The sequence below is a fragment of the Microcaecilia unicolor genome, chromosome 8, assembly GCF_901765095.1.
Source record: "Microcaecilia unicolor chromosome 8, aMicUni1.1, whole genome shotgun sequence".
In the NCBI taxonomy this organism is placed as follows: Eukaryota; Metazoa; Chordata; class Amphibia; order Gymnophiona; family Siphonopidae; genus Microcaecilia; species Microcaecilia unicolor.
In genome coordinates, this window is record NC_044038.1 from 167,795,898 (window position 1) to 167,812,431 (window position 16,534).

The window sequence follows — 16,534 nt, forward strand, 5'->3', positions numbered from 1 at the left end:
AAAGTCCTTTCTTGGAATAACCACCTTTACTCACAGTTAACTGCAGATAAGAGGTTGTGCCCCACTGGCAAAGAGTCCCCTGGTACTAAGATAAGCAGTAGGTCAGAGCTGGCACAATGGTGTACAATGCCCTCTTTCAGCACCATTCAAGGTAAGAACTATGTTCTCTAACCTGGGTAACATAGGAAAGGGATCTAAAACTGTCTTACAAAAATGGCCACTACCGCACTACAACAGGAAACAAAACAGGGCACACTCTGACCCAGTAAGCAGGGGGAAAGCACCAGGGGAGTAGAGCCTACCAACTACTAGTACCTACACCCACCACAATGCATTGCTGATGTGACTCTGCAGTGCAAATAACAGAAAAGGTGTCACACTCACCCCAGAGCCACATCACAAGCAGGCAAAGGCTGTCGGAGGACAGAACACATTCTGCTGTCATGGAGGTGGGTACGGCATTTGAGGCTGGCATACAGGCTGGAAAAAAAAGTGTTTAAAGTGGGGTTTTTTTTGGTGGGAGGTGGTTAGTGACCACTGGGGGAAGTACGGGGAGGTCATCTCCACTTCCTTCTGGTGGTCATGTGGTCACTTTGGGCACCTTTTTGAAGCTTGGACCTGAAAAAAAAGGGACCAAGTAAAAGCGGCCAAATGCTCTTCATCGCCGCCTTTTTTTTCCATTATGGGCTAAAGCCGGCCATTTCTTAACCCCGCCCATGCCCCGCATTCGCTTCACAGCCAACACGCCCCCTTGCACTTTGCCCGACTCTGTGATGGGAAAGCGGCGATGGTGTCAAAATAGCGGCTTTCGATTATACCGATTTGGCCAGTTTCAGGAGATGGCTGGCCATCTCCCGATTTGTGTCGGAAGATGGCCGGCGATCACTTTCGATTATAAGCTGGTTATGCTGTTAAAATGCTGTTAACAGTTTTTTGTCATAACAACATAAACGTTGCCATACTGGGACAGACCAAAGGTCCATCAAGCCCAGCATCTTGTTTCCAACAGTGGCCAAACCAGATTACAAGTACCTGGCAAGATCCCAAGACAGTACAATACATTTTATGCTGCTTATCCTGAAAATAAGCAGTGGATTTCCCCATCTTAATAATGGTTTATGGACGTTTCTTTTAGGAAGCTGTCCAAACCTTTTTTAAACCCTGCAAAGCTAACCGCTTTTACTACATTCTCTGGCAATGAATTCCAGAGTTTAATTACACATTGAGTGAAGAATTATTTTTCCGATTTGTTTTAAATTTACTACTTTGTAGCTTCATTGCGTGCCCCCTAGTCCTAGTATTTTTGGAATGAGTAGGCAAGCAATTCATGTCTACCTATTCCACTCCACTAAGTACTTACATTTATATCTGTTCTTTAGCCTCTCTAATTTTCTGATTTAATTTATGCACATATGATAAATTTTCAAAATTGTGCATGCATATGCAAACCCCTCCTCAACCTGCCCCAACACCTAAGAGGAGAGTTGAAGAAAGTGTTAGTGGAACACATGATTTACAAACTCAAATATACTTTTGAATTATCCACAACAAAAATAAAACGAATGTTTGATATTGATCCTAAGAACCTTCTCAGATCTCATAGTAATTTACAAAGGCTTGAAAAGAAAGAACTGGCAACTATGAATGTTTCCTACGTGCAGCTGCCACACTGACATTCTGAGGGGAAATAATAATAATTACTTTAATTACAATGCTTCCATCAAGATATTAAAATGAACATAACTGAAGCTGGTTTTGAATGTCATATCCAAATTAAAACTTGTGGTTAAATACCATTTTTTTTCTTTGCAGAAAGATGTAACCACAGACTGTTTGTGGAACTAAATAATGCAGAGTCTTTCCTACACTCATCTGAAGAACCTGTTCTATAACTGGCTCTTGGGAAGCAGTTGCAAGTCGATGTCTTCAAACAGGTGTTTGTGAAAGTTAATGCATTTTTTCTCAATTGATGAAATAAGATGATTTTAATCTTACAGTGCTAGAAATAATACAGTGCTGTGCACTGAGGACTTGCTATTCAGCTGTTATACCAAGGGGGGTCTTGAAAAAACCTTTGAACTCAAAGAACGTTGCAGCGAGTAAAGTGACTCAATCCCTTGATATAGCGACTTCATACCCGAACAAATATTACAAAGACTCCTGAGGCAGGCCTGTGACCGAAACACAGATCTGTGTCGAGTCTTTAATAAAGTTTTCCTGTTCCACTCAGTTGTCCCAGTCTCTGGAGATATTGGTCCATTTCCCACTTCTACTTTCTATGAGCTGGCTATTCAGCACTTAAGCGGCTATGGGGTAGCACTTAAAGATAGAACAGACTTTTATGGGGTCCTGTTTATGTGCTAAACCTGGCCACTTAAGGGCTGAATGTCAGCCCTCAGCCCTCGGATTCTACATAGAGCACCTAGAGATCCATGCCAAAATCCAGGTGGATTCTATAACAATGTGCGTAACATAATTGGCTTAAGCTAATTAGCGTTGATAACAGCACTTAACAAGTAATAATGAGTACTAATTGGCAATAATTAGAATTTACATGTACAACTTGCTATGCATATTCTGTAAAGTTGTGGACAAAACTTCTAACGCAGGTAGACAAAAAGGGGCATGGCTATGGGTGGGGAAATGGGCATATTGCGGGTGTTCCAAAATGTACACACATAGTTATACAATGCGGCCTTCTGCACCTAAATCTATGACCTGGGATTTATGCTTTGTTTTCATTGGTGTAAATGGACGCACATAGTTTTAGGCACTGGGATATCAACTAAGCGTATTCTATATACCTCACCTAAATCTAGGCACCACTTATAGAATACGCTTAGGCGGAAATTATGGATTTTTTAGGCACCATATATAGAATCCCCTCCTAAGCATCCAAGTGCTGACTCCACCCCAGAATGATCCCAATATAGCCAGCTTTGAGTTAGGCGCAAACTGCGAACTTCAGCGGCACTTAGCAGGTTAAGTGACACTGAAAATTAGCAGCTAGACCCAAACAAGCGGTTTAACAGGTCAATAGCCAGCTATATCACTTTCAATATTGGCTGGTGATTGTTCTAAAGCTGCAAATGGGTCACGTTTTCAGGATATCGCAAATGAATATGCATCTTGGAAATCTGGGCTATTTCCAGTAGGATGTGCAAATACTGCCAATCACCAAATGGTGATCACTTATAAATGGGGGTTACATTGGCCACAAAATCTTGCAAATTCCATTATTTCAGTATGTACAGCAATGTTTTCAGGAGACACTTGTCTGCTCTGAGAACATACCTTGAAGCTCCCATCTGGGGATATAAGTTCTTCAGAAGAGAATCTTGAGCTTTACAATTTCAAGAATGTGACTGCTGTGCAAAACTGATTGGAATGTATGATTGAGCAATCTGAGCACAACCAGCCTTGTTTTTGAGAAAACGAAAGAGTCATGGGATAGGAGGCAGCACTCTGTTGTGGATTAGGAATTGGAATTGGTTATTGGACAGAAAACAGAAGGTAGGGTTAAATGGCCATTTTTTTAAAATGGAGGAGAGCGAATAGTGGAGTGCCTTAGGGATCTGTACTGGTACTGGGACCGATGCTATTTATCATATTTATAAATGATCTAGAAATCAGAATGATAAGTGAGATGATTAAATTTGTAGATGATGCAAAATTATTCAAAGCTGTTAAAACAATCGGACTGTGAAAAATTGCAGGAAGACCTTAGGAATATTCCCGATTACTGCCTAGGAGATAACCGGCTATATCGGGTGATATACAGCGAGGGATAGCTGTTAGTGAAAAGGTGAATCTGCTTTATTGGTGAGGAAGTGCTGCAATTATAACTATTGGGTATTTTCCCCTATAGTTTCTAACCTCTGACGCAGCCATGGGGTGAAACGTGGCCACATCATCTATTTGTATCAATAAATTTGCCCAGCACTCTTATATCCTTGGTCTGCTTTTTGCTTGCTATACTCCTGCTTGTTACATGCAACCTCCCTTTCCTAGAATTTGGAGAATATTACTACTTTTATCACCTTGTATCGTTCCTTCCAGTCTCTTCCCCTAAATCTCATTCCTCCTTATATGCTTCTGATTTTATAGATTCTGCATTCCACAAATTCGTCAGTTGGATGTCTCCAGGGTACACTTTAAATTCTTGTTGACATAAAAAGGTTTGCTCAGTTGGCCAACTGTGCACTTTAGTATGGTCATTCACACATTTTATTTTGGATAAGTGCTAAACTCAATTAAGATTATACAGTAAGAAATGTGCCATAGGGTTCTCACTTGACATGTTTTCTCCCTGTGGTCTGATATAAAACCTCCCACCTAGTTGGGTATGATAACCACCCCCTGTGGATGAAAGCAAGGAATACAGCTCCATTTGATATAGTGATGCCTGAGCTAACAGGCTCACTAGGAGACAATTATCTTGCTCTTCCTGCCCTCAGGGCATGTCAACACTACTTCTAGTCCTCTCCAAGCTGTGGTTGCTTAGCTGCCCCACAAAGTAGAACATAATGCCTCTTGTAAGACATTAAAGTGACCAGGCATCCTTTAATATTCCTCCTTTTCTTCCTTCCTACAATATTGATATTTTTGAAGCTATTATACATCCCAGATATTTTGTTAAATGAACTGTTAAATGGCAGCAATTTGTTTCAGAAACATTGTGTTATAAATAGCACACTACTGTTGCAAGGATCTGTTGAATGCTTGTCACTCCAAAGTGAATTATTGGCAGAAAAGAGTTTTGAAACAGAATTGCCTCTATTCAGAAATGCTGAGGAAAAAGAGAACTGGGGCTGAGCTATTGTACGTTCTCCGTTTCCAGTTGTGTCAACTGAGAGGCAGCAGTGCTAAATAAATCAAAGGAAACCACCATGCTCTCGTTTGTATTCCATCATGTTTATTTTCATCTTACACGTCAAATGCATTCTCTTGCTGTCAGTTCTTGGTTGGCTGTATTATTAATATGTGTGGAATCTTCTGAGTAATAGGATGTCTCTAGCCAGAATCTATGGTATTGCTGAACATTTATCTGAAGTTTACAGTAGCTTTACTTTCTTTCAGCCTTGTCCCCCATATCTACAGATCAGAAACTATAATGGTACCACCAGCCTGCTCCCAAGGGAAGCTGTAGGGTCCTGCCCCCCCCCCCCCCCCCCCCCCACCCAGAGACTGTCTTCAAAACCAGACTACTATGCAGCACTGGAAGATCCAGTTGCCTGCTCCTTGCATGTCAAAAGGAAAATGCTAACCAGGCCTAGTTTTTCTTTCTCTGCATCTAGGGACTTGCAGTTCCAGTGTCTTAAGGAAATTGATGTCCCTTGACATGTTGGAATTAAACCAGAGTAAGCCTGACTTGTCCCTTTTGACATGGAGCCATGATGTCACCCAATGCTTCCATTGAAACTAAACCTACCTCTGCAGGAGGGATGGGCTGTGGTTTGCAACAACATTGGAGATGTCAACAACATATCCTATGCCATTGCTTGTCATCATCAAACAAAAATGAGCAGAAAAAAACTATGGTATTTTATGTTTTGTTATTCGCTGATCACTATCAGGCTTATTTTTGAAAGTGATCGCCGGCGATCTTCCGACATAAATCAGGAGATGGCCAGCGATCTCACAAAAGCGGCGAAATTGGTATAATTGAAAGCTGTTTCTTGACACCATCGCTGCTTTCCCGTCGCCAAGCCAGTGAAAGTTCAAGGGGCCGTGTAGGCGGCAAAGCGAAGGCGGGACATGGGTGGGCATGGGCGTGGCTACCAGATGGCCGGCTTTTGCAGATAATAAAAAAAAAGTGGCGTTAATCAGTATTTCGCCGCTTTTAATTGGTCCTTTTATTTTCACAACCAAGCCTTAAAAAGGTGCCCGAACTGGCCAGATGACCACCGGAGGGAATGGGGGATGACCTTCCCGTACTCCCCCAGTGGTCACCAACCCCCTCCCTCACTAAAACAATAAAAATAAAAATCTTTTTTGCCAGCCTGTATGCCAGCCTCAAATGTCATACCCAGCTCCCTGACAGCAGTATGCAGGTCCCTGGAACAGTTTATGTTTGTTGCAGTGGACTTCAGGCAGGTGGACCCACGCCCATCCTCCCCTACCTGTTACACTTGTGGTGGTAAGTGTTGAGCCTTCCAACCCCCTCCCCCCCACAAACCCACTGTACCCACATTTAGGTGCCCCCCTTCACCCATACGGACTATGGTAGTGGTGTAGAGTTGTGGGGAGTGGGTTTTGGGGGGGATTTGGGGGGGCTCAGCACCCAAGGTAAGGGAGCTATGCACCTGGGAGGTATTTGTATATATTTTTTAAAAGTTTTAGAAGTGCCCCCTAGGGTGCCCGGTTGCTGTCCTGGCATGTGAGGGGGACCAGTGCACTACAAATGCTGGCTCCTCCCACGACCAAATGCCTTGGATGTCGCCGGGTTGCAGATCGCCGGCATTTTTTTCCATTATCGCTGAAAAACAAAACCGGCCATCTCAAACTCGGCGAACTCTGGCATTTGGCCGGGATAAACCGTATTATCGAAAAAAAAGATGGCTGGCCATCTTTTTCAATAATACAGTTCCGGCCCCGGCGACGTTCGATTATGCCCCTCTATGTGCACTATTTGGAAACAGTGCAAACTATGTGGATGCAGGGTGCATTTTCAGAAAGAGGTGCACGCTTTCCAAAGAGTGGATCCACCACACATGTGTGAACCATTGCACATACACAAACTTGTGCACACATGTGTACCCAATCAGGAAAAATGCATGCCCTCTTTCTGCAATAGTGCACACTGCTTCAAAAGTGCACTACTATCAGAAACAGACAATATGACTGGAGGAGTGGCCTGGTGGTTAGGGTGGTGGACTTTGGTCCTGGGGAACTGAGGAACTAAGTTCAATTCCCACTTCAGGCACAGGCAGCTCCTTGTGACTCTGGGCAAGTCACTTAACCCTCCATTGTCCCATGTAAGCCGCATTGAGCCTGCCATGAGTGGGAAAGCGCAGGGTACAAATGTAACAAAAAAAATCCCAAATAAAGCAAAAATTCCTGTAAATGACACAGGAATCAACCTTCTGGCCACCTATCCCTACTCCACAGCTGACCTGTTCACTCATATAACTCATCCCTAAACACTTGTTCTACATCCATGAGAGAAAATGTTTTGCTCTACCAGGTCACCCCTGAGGTGCCCCAAAATCAACATCTGGCTATTCCCCTGCTTGCTATATGTAACTTCCCTTTCCTAGAATTTGGAGAATATTACTGCTTTTATCACCTTGTATAACTTCTTCCAGTCTCTTTCCCTAAATCTCATTCTTCCTTTTATGCTTCTGATTTTATAGATTTTGCATTACACAAATTCCATATACCTTCCTAATTCACACCCACCTATTTGAAAATATACCTCATAACTTTTTTTTAATATTTAGTTTCGATGTACTGTAGCTCTAGATTGAATTGCACTGAAAGTATCTCCATAAAGCAACATCAGAATTATTTTTCAGCCAATAATCAAATAAGTTTTTATCCTCCCTTATCTGTTTGCAAAGCAATTTTCAGATATCCACAATCATTCAATTCCTTCTCTAAACTGATCGAATTACTGCTTTCATTCCACTTCCATTTAATGAAATCTAAAAGACCTGAGGGATCAGTAACCTGATTCACCTCTTCAGATACAATGTATGTTTATGGATGATATGAAGAAGATTTTTTTCACATTCAATAAAACAATGTAAAATTTATCATGGGAATTGCAGTTTCTGTTCAAGAGAATAGGATTGATAGGTTTGGAGAAATAGATGCCACTTTAAAATGAAGTTGATATCTGCAGGTGCTAATCAATAAGCCTAGCTATCATTATTCACAATTGAAATAATATACTTCATCATTGTTATTTTTAAGGTTGTAAACGTGTACACTGTTCCTGTTACCAGATTTGTGGTATTTGGGCTCAGGAAGGTTCCCACACTGGATCTGAGGGGAAGAAGCTCTTTTCTGTTTACCATCTCATCCACTGATATTATTTGAATGATATGTTTTGATTTGTAATGTAATTTATTGATGCTATCCTCTAGGAAACACAGAGATACATTTTTAGTGGGATGAAATGCATAAAGTCATAAGGATATTTTGCCCATGTAACTGTGTACAGATATTCAGGTAGGCTATCCTGCTTATTTTCAAAAGAGAAGGGTGCCCATCTTCTGACACAAATCGGGAGATGGGCGCCCTTCTCTCAGGTGCGGCCAAATCGGCATAATCGAAAGCCGATTTTGGCCACCCTCAACTGCAGTCTGTCGCAGAAGCGGCCAAATTTTAAGGGAGCGTGTCAGAGGCATAGCGAAGGCGGGATGGGGGCGTGGTTAACACATGGGCGCCCTCGGCCGATAATGGAAAAAAAGAAGGCCAGCCCTGACGAGCATTTGACCGACTTTACTTAGTCCATTTATTTTCAGGACCAAGCCTCAAAAAGATGCCCAAACTGACCAGATGACCACCAGAGGGAATCAGGGATGACCTCCCCGTACTCCCCCAGTGGTCACCAACCCCTACCACCCAAAAAAAAAATTTAAAACATTTTTTGCCAGCCTCTATGCCAGCCTGAAATGTCATACCCAGCTCCATGACAGCAGTATGTAGGTCCTTGGAGTAGTTTTAGTGGGTACTGCAGTGCACTTCAGGCAGGCGAACCCAGGCCCATCCCCCCCCTACCTGTTACACCTGTGGTGGTAAATGGGAGCCCTCCAAAACCCACCAGAAATCCACTGTACCCACATCTAGGTGCCCCCTTCACCCATAAGGGCTATGGTAGTGGTGTACAGTTGTGGGGAGTGGGTTTTGGGGGGGAACTGGGGGGCTCAGCACCCAAGGGAAGGGAGCTATGCACCTAGAAGCAATTAATGAAGTCTACTGCAGTGCCCCCTAAAGTGCCCGGTTGGTGTCCTGGCATGTGAGAGGGACCAGTGCACTACAAATGCTGACTCCTCCCATTACCAAATGGCTTGGATTTTGCTGAATTTGAGATGGCCGGCCTCGGTTTCCATTATTGGCGAAAACCGAGGCTGGCCATCTCTAAGTCCAGCGATGTCAACATTTAGGTCGACCATCTCTAAGGTTGGCCTAAATGTTGAGATTTGGCTGGCCCCAACCGTATTATCGAAACAAAAGATGGCCGCCCATCTTGTTCGCTAATATGGTTGGCTCTGCCCCTTCCCGGGGCCGTCCCCGGAGATGGCCACCCTTAGAGATGGGCACCCCATTCGATTATACCCCTCTATGTGCTCAAGTCTGAATCCTGAAAATGCCGGCATACATTCAGAGTCGAATGATATGTTTTTGAGATAGTGTCTGAGGGGTCCTTTTACTAAGGTGAGCTGAAAAGTGGCCTCCACTGGTGTAGACGCATGTGTTGGATGCGCGCAGGTCAATTTTTCAGGGCACCTACAAAAAATGCCTCTTTTTTTGGTCAAAAATGGACGTGCGGTAAAATGAAAATTGGCGCGCGTCCATTTTGGGCCTTAAAGTTTACCACCACCCATTCACTTAGTAGTAAGTTCTCACTCATTAACTGGGCAGTAATCGTCAACGCACGTAGAATGCTGATTAGCACCCGGTTAGCGCCGTGTGCTGGAAAATAAAATATTTTGGGGGCACAAATAGTGGACGCGCGTACAAAATGAAATTACCAGCCGGGCCATGCAATGGTATATAGAAAACAGTGAGCACCAGTGTAACTCCTGATGCCTGAATTAGGTGCAGTCTGGGCGTATTCTATACAAATGTGCATAGATTTTAGAAACAAATCCCAATCACATCTCACAAAGCTTGCAGCATGAAAGCACATCTCTAACACTTTCAAATTTAAGCAGGAAAATGCCCTCTCCTCCTCCTTTTTTTTTGTGTGTGGTTGCCACTAAACGCACACCAATACCAATCTCCACCAGGGCTTGTTGAAAGGAACATAAAGCTCAGGTACTGTGAACTGAATACACAAATATGGTGGAAAATTTGCAAGAAGATTTTGATAAATAAAAAGGGTAAAGGGGTCATGGGTTTGATGTACCACCTTTCTGTGGTACAATCAAAATGGTTTACATATTTTATATGTAGATACTTTCTCTGTCCCTAGCGGGCTAACAGTCTTATGTTTTTTTTCTTTTTGTACTGAGGCAGTGGAGGGTTAAGTGATTTGCCCATGGACACAAGGAGATACAGCGGGAATCAAATCCAGTTCCCCAGATTTTCAAACCACTGCACTACCTATTAGGCTACTCCACTACTCGTTTTATCAAGACTTTGATCTCAGTTCTTTGGCTAACTGGAAGCCAATGTAGATTCAAAAACACGATAGATATGTTGCTTCAAATCAGCACCGGAGAAAACAAGAGCTGCCACATTTTGAACTTACTAAAGTCTTTCCAGTTGTTGTTTAGGTAGGCCCCTATATACAGAACCATAGAAATCTAAAGATGATACAACCAACACTTGGGTTACAGCATGTAAATCTTGCCCATAGATGGTAAAGGATCACGATCACCGCTGAACAAATCTGTTTACATAAGAATATCCCTGCTCTATTGGTCACCTTGACCTCATCCTCCAGCAACAAATTCTGCAGCTGAATTATGCATGTACCAACAAGAACAAAACCAACTTTCTATGATTTTTCAATCTGCTGGTCATTAGTTTTCTGGAGTGTCTTTTGTGTTGGTCGACAGGTTAAACAATTATTCCCTGTTTAACCTTTTTACATCGCTCATAATTTTCTAAACTTCTAACCAGTCATCTTTTCCTCAAGCTGAAGAGTCCTAACATGTTTGGTCTTTCTTCATAAGGGCTTTGTCCCATTGTTTTTATCATTTTTGACACCCTCTTCTGAACTTTTTCTAGTTGTACTATATCTGTTTAAAGAAGGGACAACTTAGAGCTGCATAAAATATTCAAAGCACAGGTGTATCGTGCACCTATCAATGGCATAACGACATTCTCAGGTTTGTTCTCCTTCCTTAGATCATCCCTAGCATTCTTCTTCTTATTTTTTTTTAATTCTATATTTATATTTCAGAAATAATATTACAAGTATAAACTTGTTCCAGAAATAACAGAGTTACAACACCCAAGCATCCCTAGAGAAAGTAACAATCTCAACAAAAGAAAAAAATATATAGGTGATCTGAACTCTTCCTTAGACCTCAAAAGGAAGGGGGAGGAACAGCAATATAAAGACAGAGAGATCTCAGAGATATGTAAAGAAGGAAAAGGCCTATCCAGGCTAAACCGTGCCTTAATTCTCATTGCCAACTAACTAGATGGATAAAGGATCTCCAGCTTCACCACCGAGGGGGGTGCTAAATCCACTGCAGCCTCAAAGTTCTTCAACTTAGCCACAGTAACAACAGGTGGACATAGCAGAGTGTTGGATAGTGGAAGAGACAACAACATGTACTTTCCTAACAGGTCAGACACTTCCTCACCTGACCTCAACGTAGAGTTCTCTCCAGTGCATTCAGACAGAGAGGTTTGGCAACATAGTGGTTGAGCTCCTGCTGAATCAGGGACAACATGCCTACCGTTGGTGGTAAGACTTGCATACCCCCTTTCCTCTTGTTTGAGGCATATTGATAAGAACTCGACCTGAAATACAGCCTAGCATCTTAGCCCAATCTCTAGCATTCTAATTGCTTTTTTACCACAATGGGATGAAAATTTCAACACATTGTCCACAATAACTCCAAGATGTTATTCTTAGTTGCTGACTCCTAACTCAGAACCCAACATTTAATACCTGTAATTGGGATTATTTTTTCCAATGTGCAATTTTTCAACATAGGTGCTAACATTTATTCACGTGATATAAACATAAATGTTTAGAATAACAATCCTTATTTCAAAAATGCCAGAATTCCATCTAAGTGCTATTCTGCAAATACCCACTTTACTAAAGGCCCTGTTTACTAAGGTACATTAGTGTTTTTAACGCACCTACAATTAGCGTGTGCGCTAACCCTGTAGGTGCCTATAGGGATATTGTAGGCGCATACACAGTTAACGCGTGTACGTGGTTAATGCATGTTTAAAATGTTAATGTACCTATAATGTGACTTATTAAACAGGGCCCTTAAACAGGTGATTATTTTAGAAGTGCTTTTTGAGTTGATGTGTATAAACCAGTATTTGAACATCTACATTACATAAACATCTAAATCCCAATTTTACAAACTGGGATATACATGTCCAAAACTCTAAAATGTGTATATGGTAAGGGGGCATGGTCTGGGCATGTTTGGGGCAAGACTAGTGCTAGCCTAAAAAATGAACATATATTCCCCATTTCAGAAGGGGAATGTACAACTTATGTCCACAAAAATCAAGAGATGCTACGTGGGACATTTAGGTTTCAAGAAAGATGCTCTTTATTGAGCAGAGATCCATGGGATTATTTATTTATTTATTTATTAGGATTTATTTACTGCCTGTTTGAAGGAATTCACTCAAGGCGGTGTTCAGCAAGAATAAGTCAAACATAAGCAATAGATAAATTTTCAAACAACAATACAAATTATGGCATAGTCAGGGCCGGTCTTAGCAAGTGTGGGGCCCTATGCAGACCAATTTGGTGGGGCCCCATCCTAGCCCCAGCCCTGCCCCCACCCCAGCTCCACCCCATTGATAATATTATTCAATTTTTACAAAATTTTTTATTTATGAAATTTCAAATAAAGACAAATGAAGCTAAACTTGTACAGACAAACTGATTGAAATAATAAGCACAATGCTATCATGAAACCACCCCTCCCCAGAAATTATTCAGTTCAAGTCCACTACAATTAGTAGTTCCAATTCTCATAACCCCGGGGGGGGGGGGGGGGGGGGGGGTCAGAGGTGCGGACACACAATCTCTCCACTGCAAAACACTATACACAAACTTGTGCAAAAACACACTCATAACCTTACTAAACCATAACAGCACTAATTCCAAGGACAGGACGAACACAACATAGGCGTCCGGTATAAGAGGCTTGGGGAGGCTAAGCCTCCCCAGTCGCATCTCTCTCTCTCTCATCCCCCCAGCCCCACGCCCCCGATGCACTGTTTATCGGTCGCAATCTCCCTCTCTGCAGTCCATATAATTAGCATCACATCTCTATCCCTCTCACTCCCTCCAACGTGCTTTACATCACCCATCGCTGCCGGTAGCGGCACCAACCTTATTACAGCTTGCTTCAGGGCTTCTCGGCCTGACGTCATGATGTGCCCCGCCTCCTCTGACCAGCCTTCCTGCTTCCGTGAGGGCTGGACGTATCATAAGGAAGGCTGGTCAGAGGAGGCGGGGCACGTCAAGACGTCAGGCCGAGAAGCCCCGAAGCAAGCTGTAATAAGGTTGGTGCCGCTACCCACAGTGATGGGCGATGTAAAGCACGTTGGAGGGGGTGAGAGGGATAGAGATGCGATGCTAATTATAGGGACTGCAGGGAGGGAGAGTGCGACCGCAGAGCGGAGACGAATGAGGGGCGGAAGTGGCTGCCGGGAGCACATCCGGCTTGCTTGGGCCCAGCTTTTCCCTCCGGCTGGGACGGTGGTCTTGCCGTGTTCTTGGGTCTGTTTCATAATTAAATCCCTTCATTATTATGCTTGGGGAGGGATAACTTGATTGGAGTTCAGCACCCATAATCATTTTAAAAAGTTGCCTCGTATGTTTGCTCCTTCGTCTCTCCCCCCCCCCCCCCCAGCTTGATAACAATTTTTCTAGTATTGCTGCATGCTGAGTCTGGCTTCTTGAGGTAACTTTCAAGTTCAGTATTTTGCAATGGCGTACCAAGGGGGGGAGTGGTGGGGGCGGTCCGCCCCGGGTGCACGCCGCTGGGGGGGGGGGGTGCTGCGCGCCTGTTGGCCAAGTCTGCTCGTTCCCTCCCTGCTGCTCCCTCTGCGTGGAACAGGTTACTTCCTGTTCCGGAGCAGAGGGTGCAGCAGGGAGGGAACGAGCGGACTTGGACAACAGGAGCGTGGAACCCCCCCAGCAGGTAAAAATGCACCCGGGGGGGGAGGGTGTAATTTCGCCGGTGGGGGGGGGGGGGGGGTTGTAATTTTGCTGGTGTGTGTGTGGGGGGTGATTTCGCCTGTGGGGGGGGGCTGCACTGAACCCGGGGGGGGGGGGGGGCGCATCGGCGATCCGCCCCGGGTGTCAGGCAGCCTAGGAACGCCACTGGTATTTTGCCTTCATATCTGTTGTGTCATGTGTTTTTCATGTGTGATCAAGATGCAGTATTCTGCTAGCCTGTAGTATTTGCAGCCCTTTTTGTTTTTTGTTTCACTAGGTTGTGTACTGGTGTTTTAGAGCCAGGTGTAATTATAGTGCTGCTTTTCCACGCATATGGTTGTAGCTCGTCCTGTCCTTGGAATTAGTGCTGTTATGGTTTGGTATGGTTATGAGCCTTACTGAGGTGGCACCAAAACATCAGAAAGGGTGTAGAGCCTAAATCATGACACACTACCTCTTGAAGGATCTATATATGGTCGTTAATAAAAGGAGCTCATTGTGAACACTATCCACCCTAAAAGGGTGTTTTGTGGCTTTACATGAGAATTGTGGTATTATGATCCCTTGTTTCATATTGTTGATGGTCTGCATTTTCCGTATGGTGGTGTATTGGTGTATTAGGTCTGCCCAGTGTAATATTTATGGTACAGTAAGGTTATGAGTGTGTTTTTGCACAAAGTTGTGCATAGTGTTTTGCAGTTGAGCGATTGTGGTTAGTATATGCTTTGAGTAACCACTTTATTATTTGACATACATATCTAATATCTAAATTTAATAAAAGGTATTAATTGTGATTATTTTATTTTTACTTATTTTTTTCTGTGTTGTCAGACGATTATGGATGTAAACCCCACCCCTGGCCCCACCCCTAACCCCGCCCCCTTTAGCCTCCCCAAACAGTTGGGCCACCGACCGCCTATGGAGCACAACCTTATGTGTGGAAAGGCAGAACTGTAATTACACCAGGCTCTAAAACACCAATACACTACCTCGTGAAAAAAACAAAACAAAAAGGACTGCAAATGCTACATGCTGGCAGGATACTGCTCCTTGATCACACATGAAAAACACATGACACAACAGATATGAAGGCAAAATACTGAACTGGAAAGTTACCTCAAGAAGTCAGACTCAGCATGCAGCAATACTAGAAAAATTGAAACTTACATGCAAAATATCACAGATGCACATTTCCAAAAGCTGACATATTCCAATTATTAAATTCTGAATAAAATACTTTTTTCTACCTTTGTTGTCTGATCATTTGTTTTTTTCTATTCGCTTTAGTCCCAGTGTCTTCTGTTTTATGCAGTGTCTTCTTTCCATTTGATATTTTTTCTCTCACCATGTTCACCATCCTCCTGTGTCCTTATGTGTCCTGTGTACCATCTGTAGCCCTGTCCCTATCCTTTCTCCAGTTTCAGCATCTGCCTTCAAAGTGTTCTGATCCAGCCCTTAAATTCAGCAATTTCCCCTCCATGCATATCCAGCATTTCTCCTCACTCCCCTCTTTCCATGTGCATATACTTTCCTCCCCTCCATCCATGTCCAGCATTTCTCCTCTATCCCTTCCCCTCCATCCATGTGCATCTCCTTCCTTTGTCTTTCCTTCCCTCCATTCCTGCCCAACATTTCTCCTCTCTCCCCTGCCCTCCATGTCCAGCAATTTCTCCTCTCTCCCTGGGCCATGCCCTCCCATCCATGCTCCTCTCTGTCCCCTGCCCCCTCCATTCATCATCTCTATCCAGCAATTCCCCTCTCTCCCTGAGCCCTGCCCTCCCATCCATGCTCCTCTCCCCGCCCCCTCCATTCATCCCTATCCAGCAATTCCCCTCTCTCCCTGAGCCCTGCCCTCCCATCCATGCTCCTCTCTGTCCCCTGCCCCCTCCATTCATCATCCCTATCCAGCAATTCCCCTCTCTCCCTGAGCCCTGCCCTCCCATCCCATCCATGCTCCTCTCCCCTGCCTCCTCCATTCATCCCTATCCAGCAATTCCCCTCTCTCCCTGAGCCCTGCCAACCATGTCCAGGTCCTCTCTCTCTCTTGCCCTCCCGCTCCCATGTTCAACTGCCTCGAGGGCGGGACACTGAGAATGAACGAATCAGGAAGAGCTTCTGCTTTCTGCTAGAGATGTCGGGGGGACTTGGGAGGGGAGGAGCGCTTTCAGTGACGCTGCTGTGCTGTCCAGTCGGATTCCGGCGACGGAGGGTAAGTAAATTTAAAAGAAAAATGATCCTTGGTTGGGGGGAGAAGAAGAGGGCGCCAGGGTGGGCAGATAAGTGGCGGTAAGCATGGCGCGGCGGCACCCTCCATGTTGGCGGCCCCCTGCCATGCTTACCTTGCTTGTTGGTTACCATCCGTGTCGGACCAGCCTGGGAAGAGGCTGACTGAGGCGAGCCGCGCGGGGCCCTATGCGGCTGCCTCGGTCGCCTCGGTCTAAGACTGGCCCTATGCTACATTTCAACGTCAACACAATAATA

At 44.1% G+C, this 16,534-nt stretch overlaps 1 protein-coding gene across 2 annotated transcripts in view; it reads right to left on the minus strand.

Annotated features, from left to right (window-relative positions):
- The window catches only part of SPOCK1 (SPARC (osteonectin), cwcv and kazal like domains proteoglycan 1), a 635,761-nt gene that overhangs the window by 356,840 nt on the left and 262,387 nt on the right, over positions 1-16,534 (minus strand). The gene's annotated exons all lie outside the window — the stretch shown is intronic.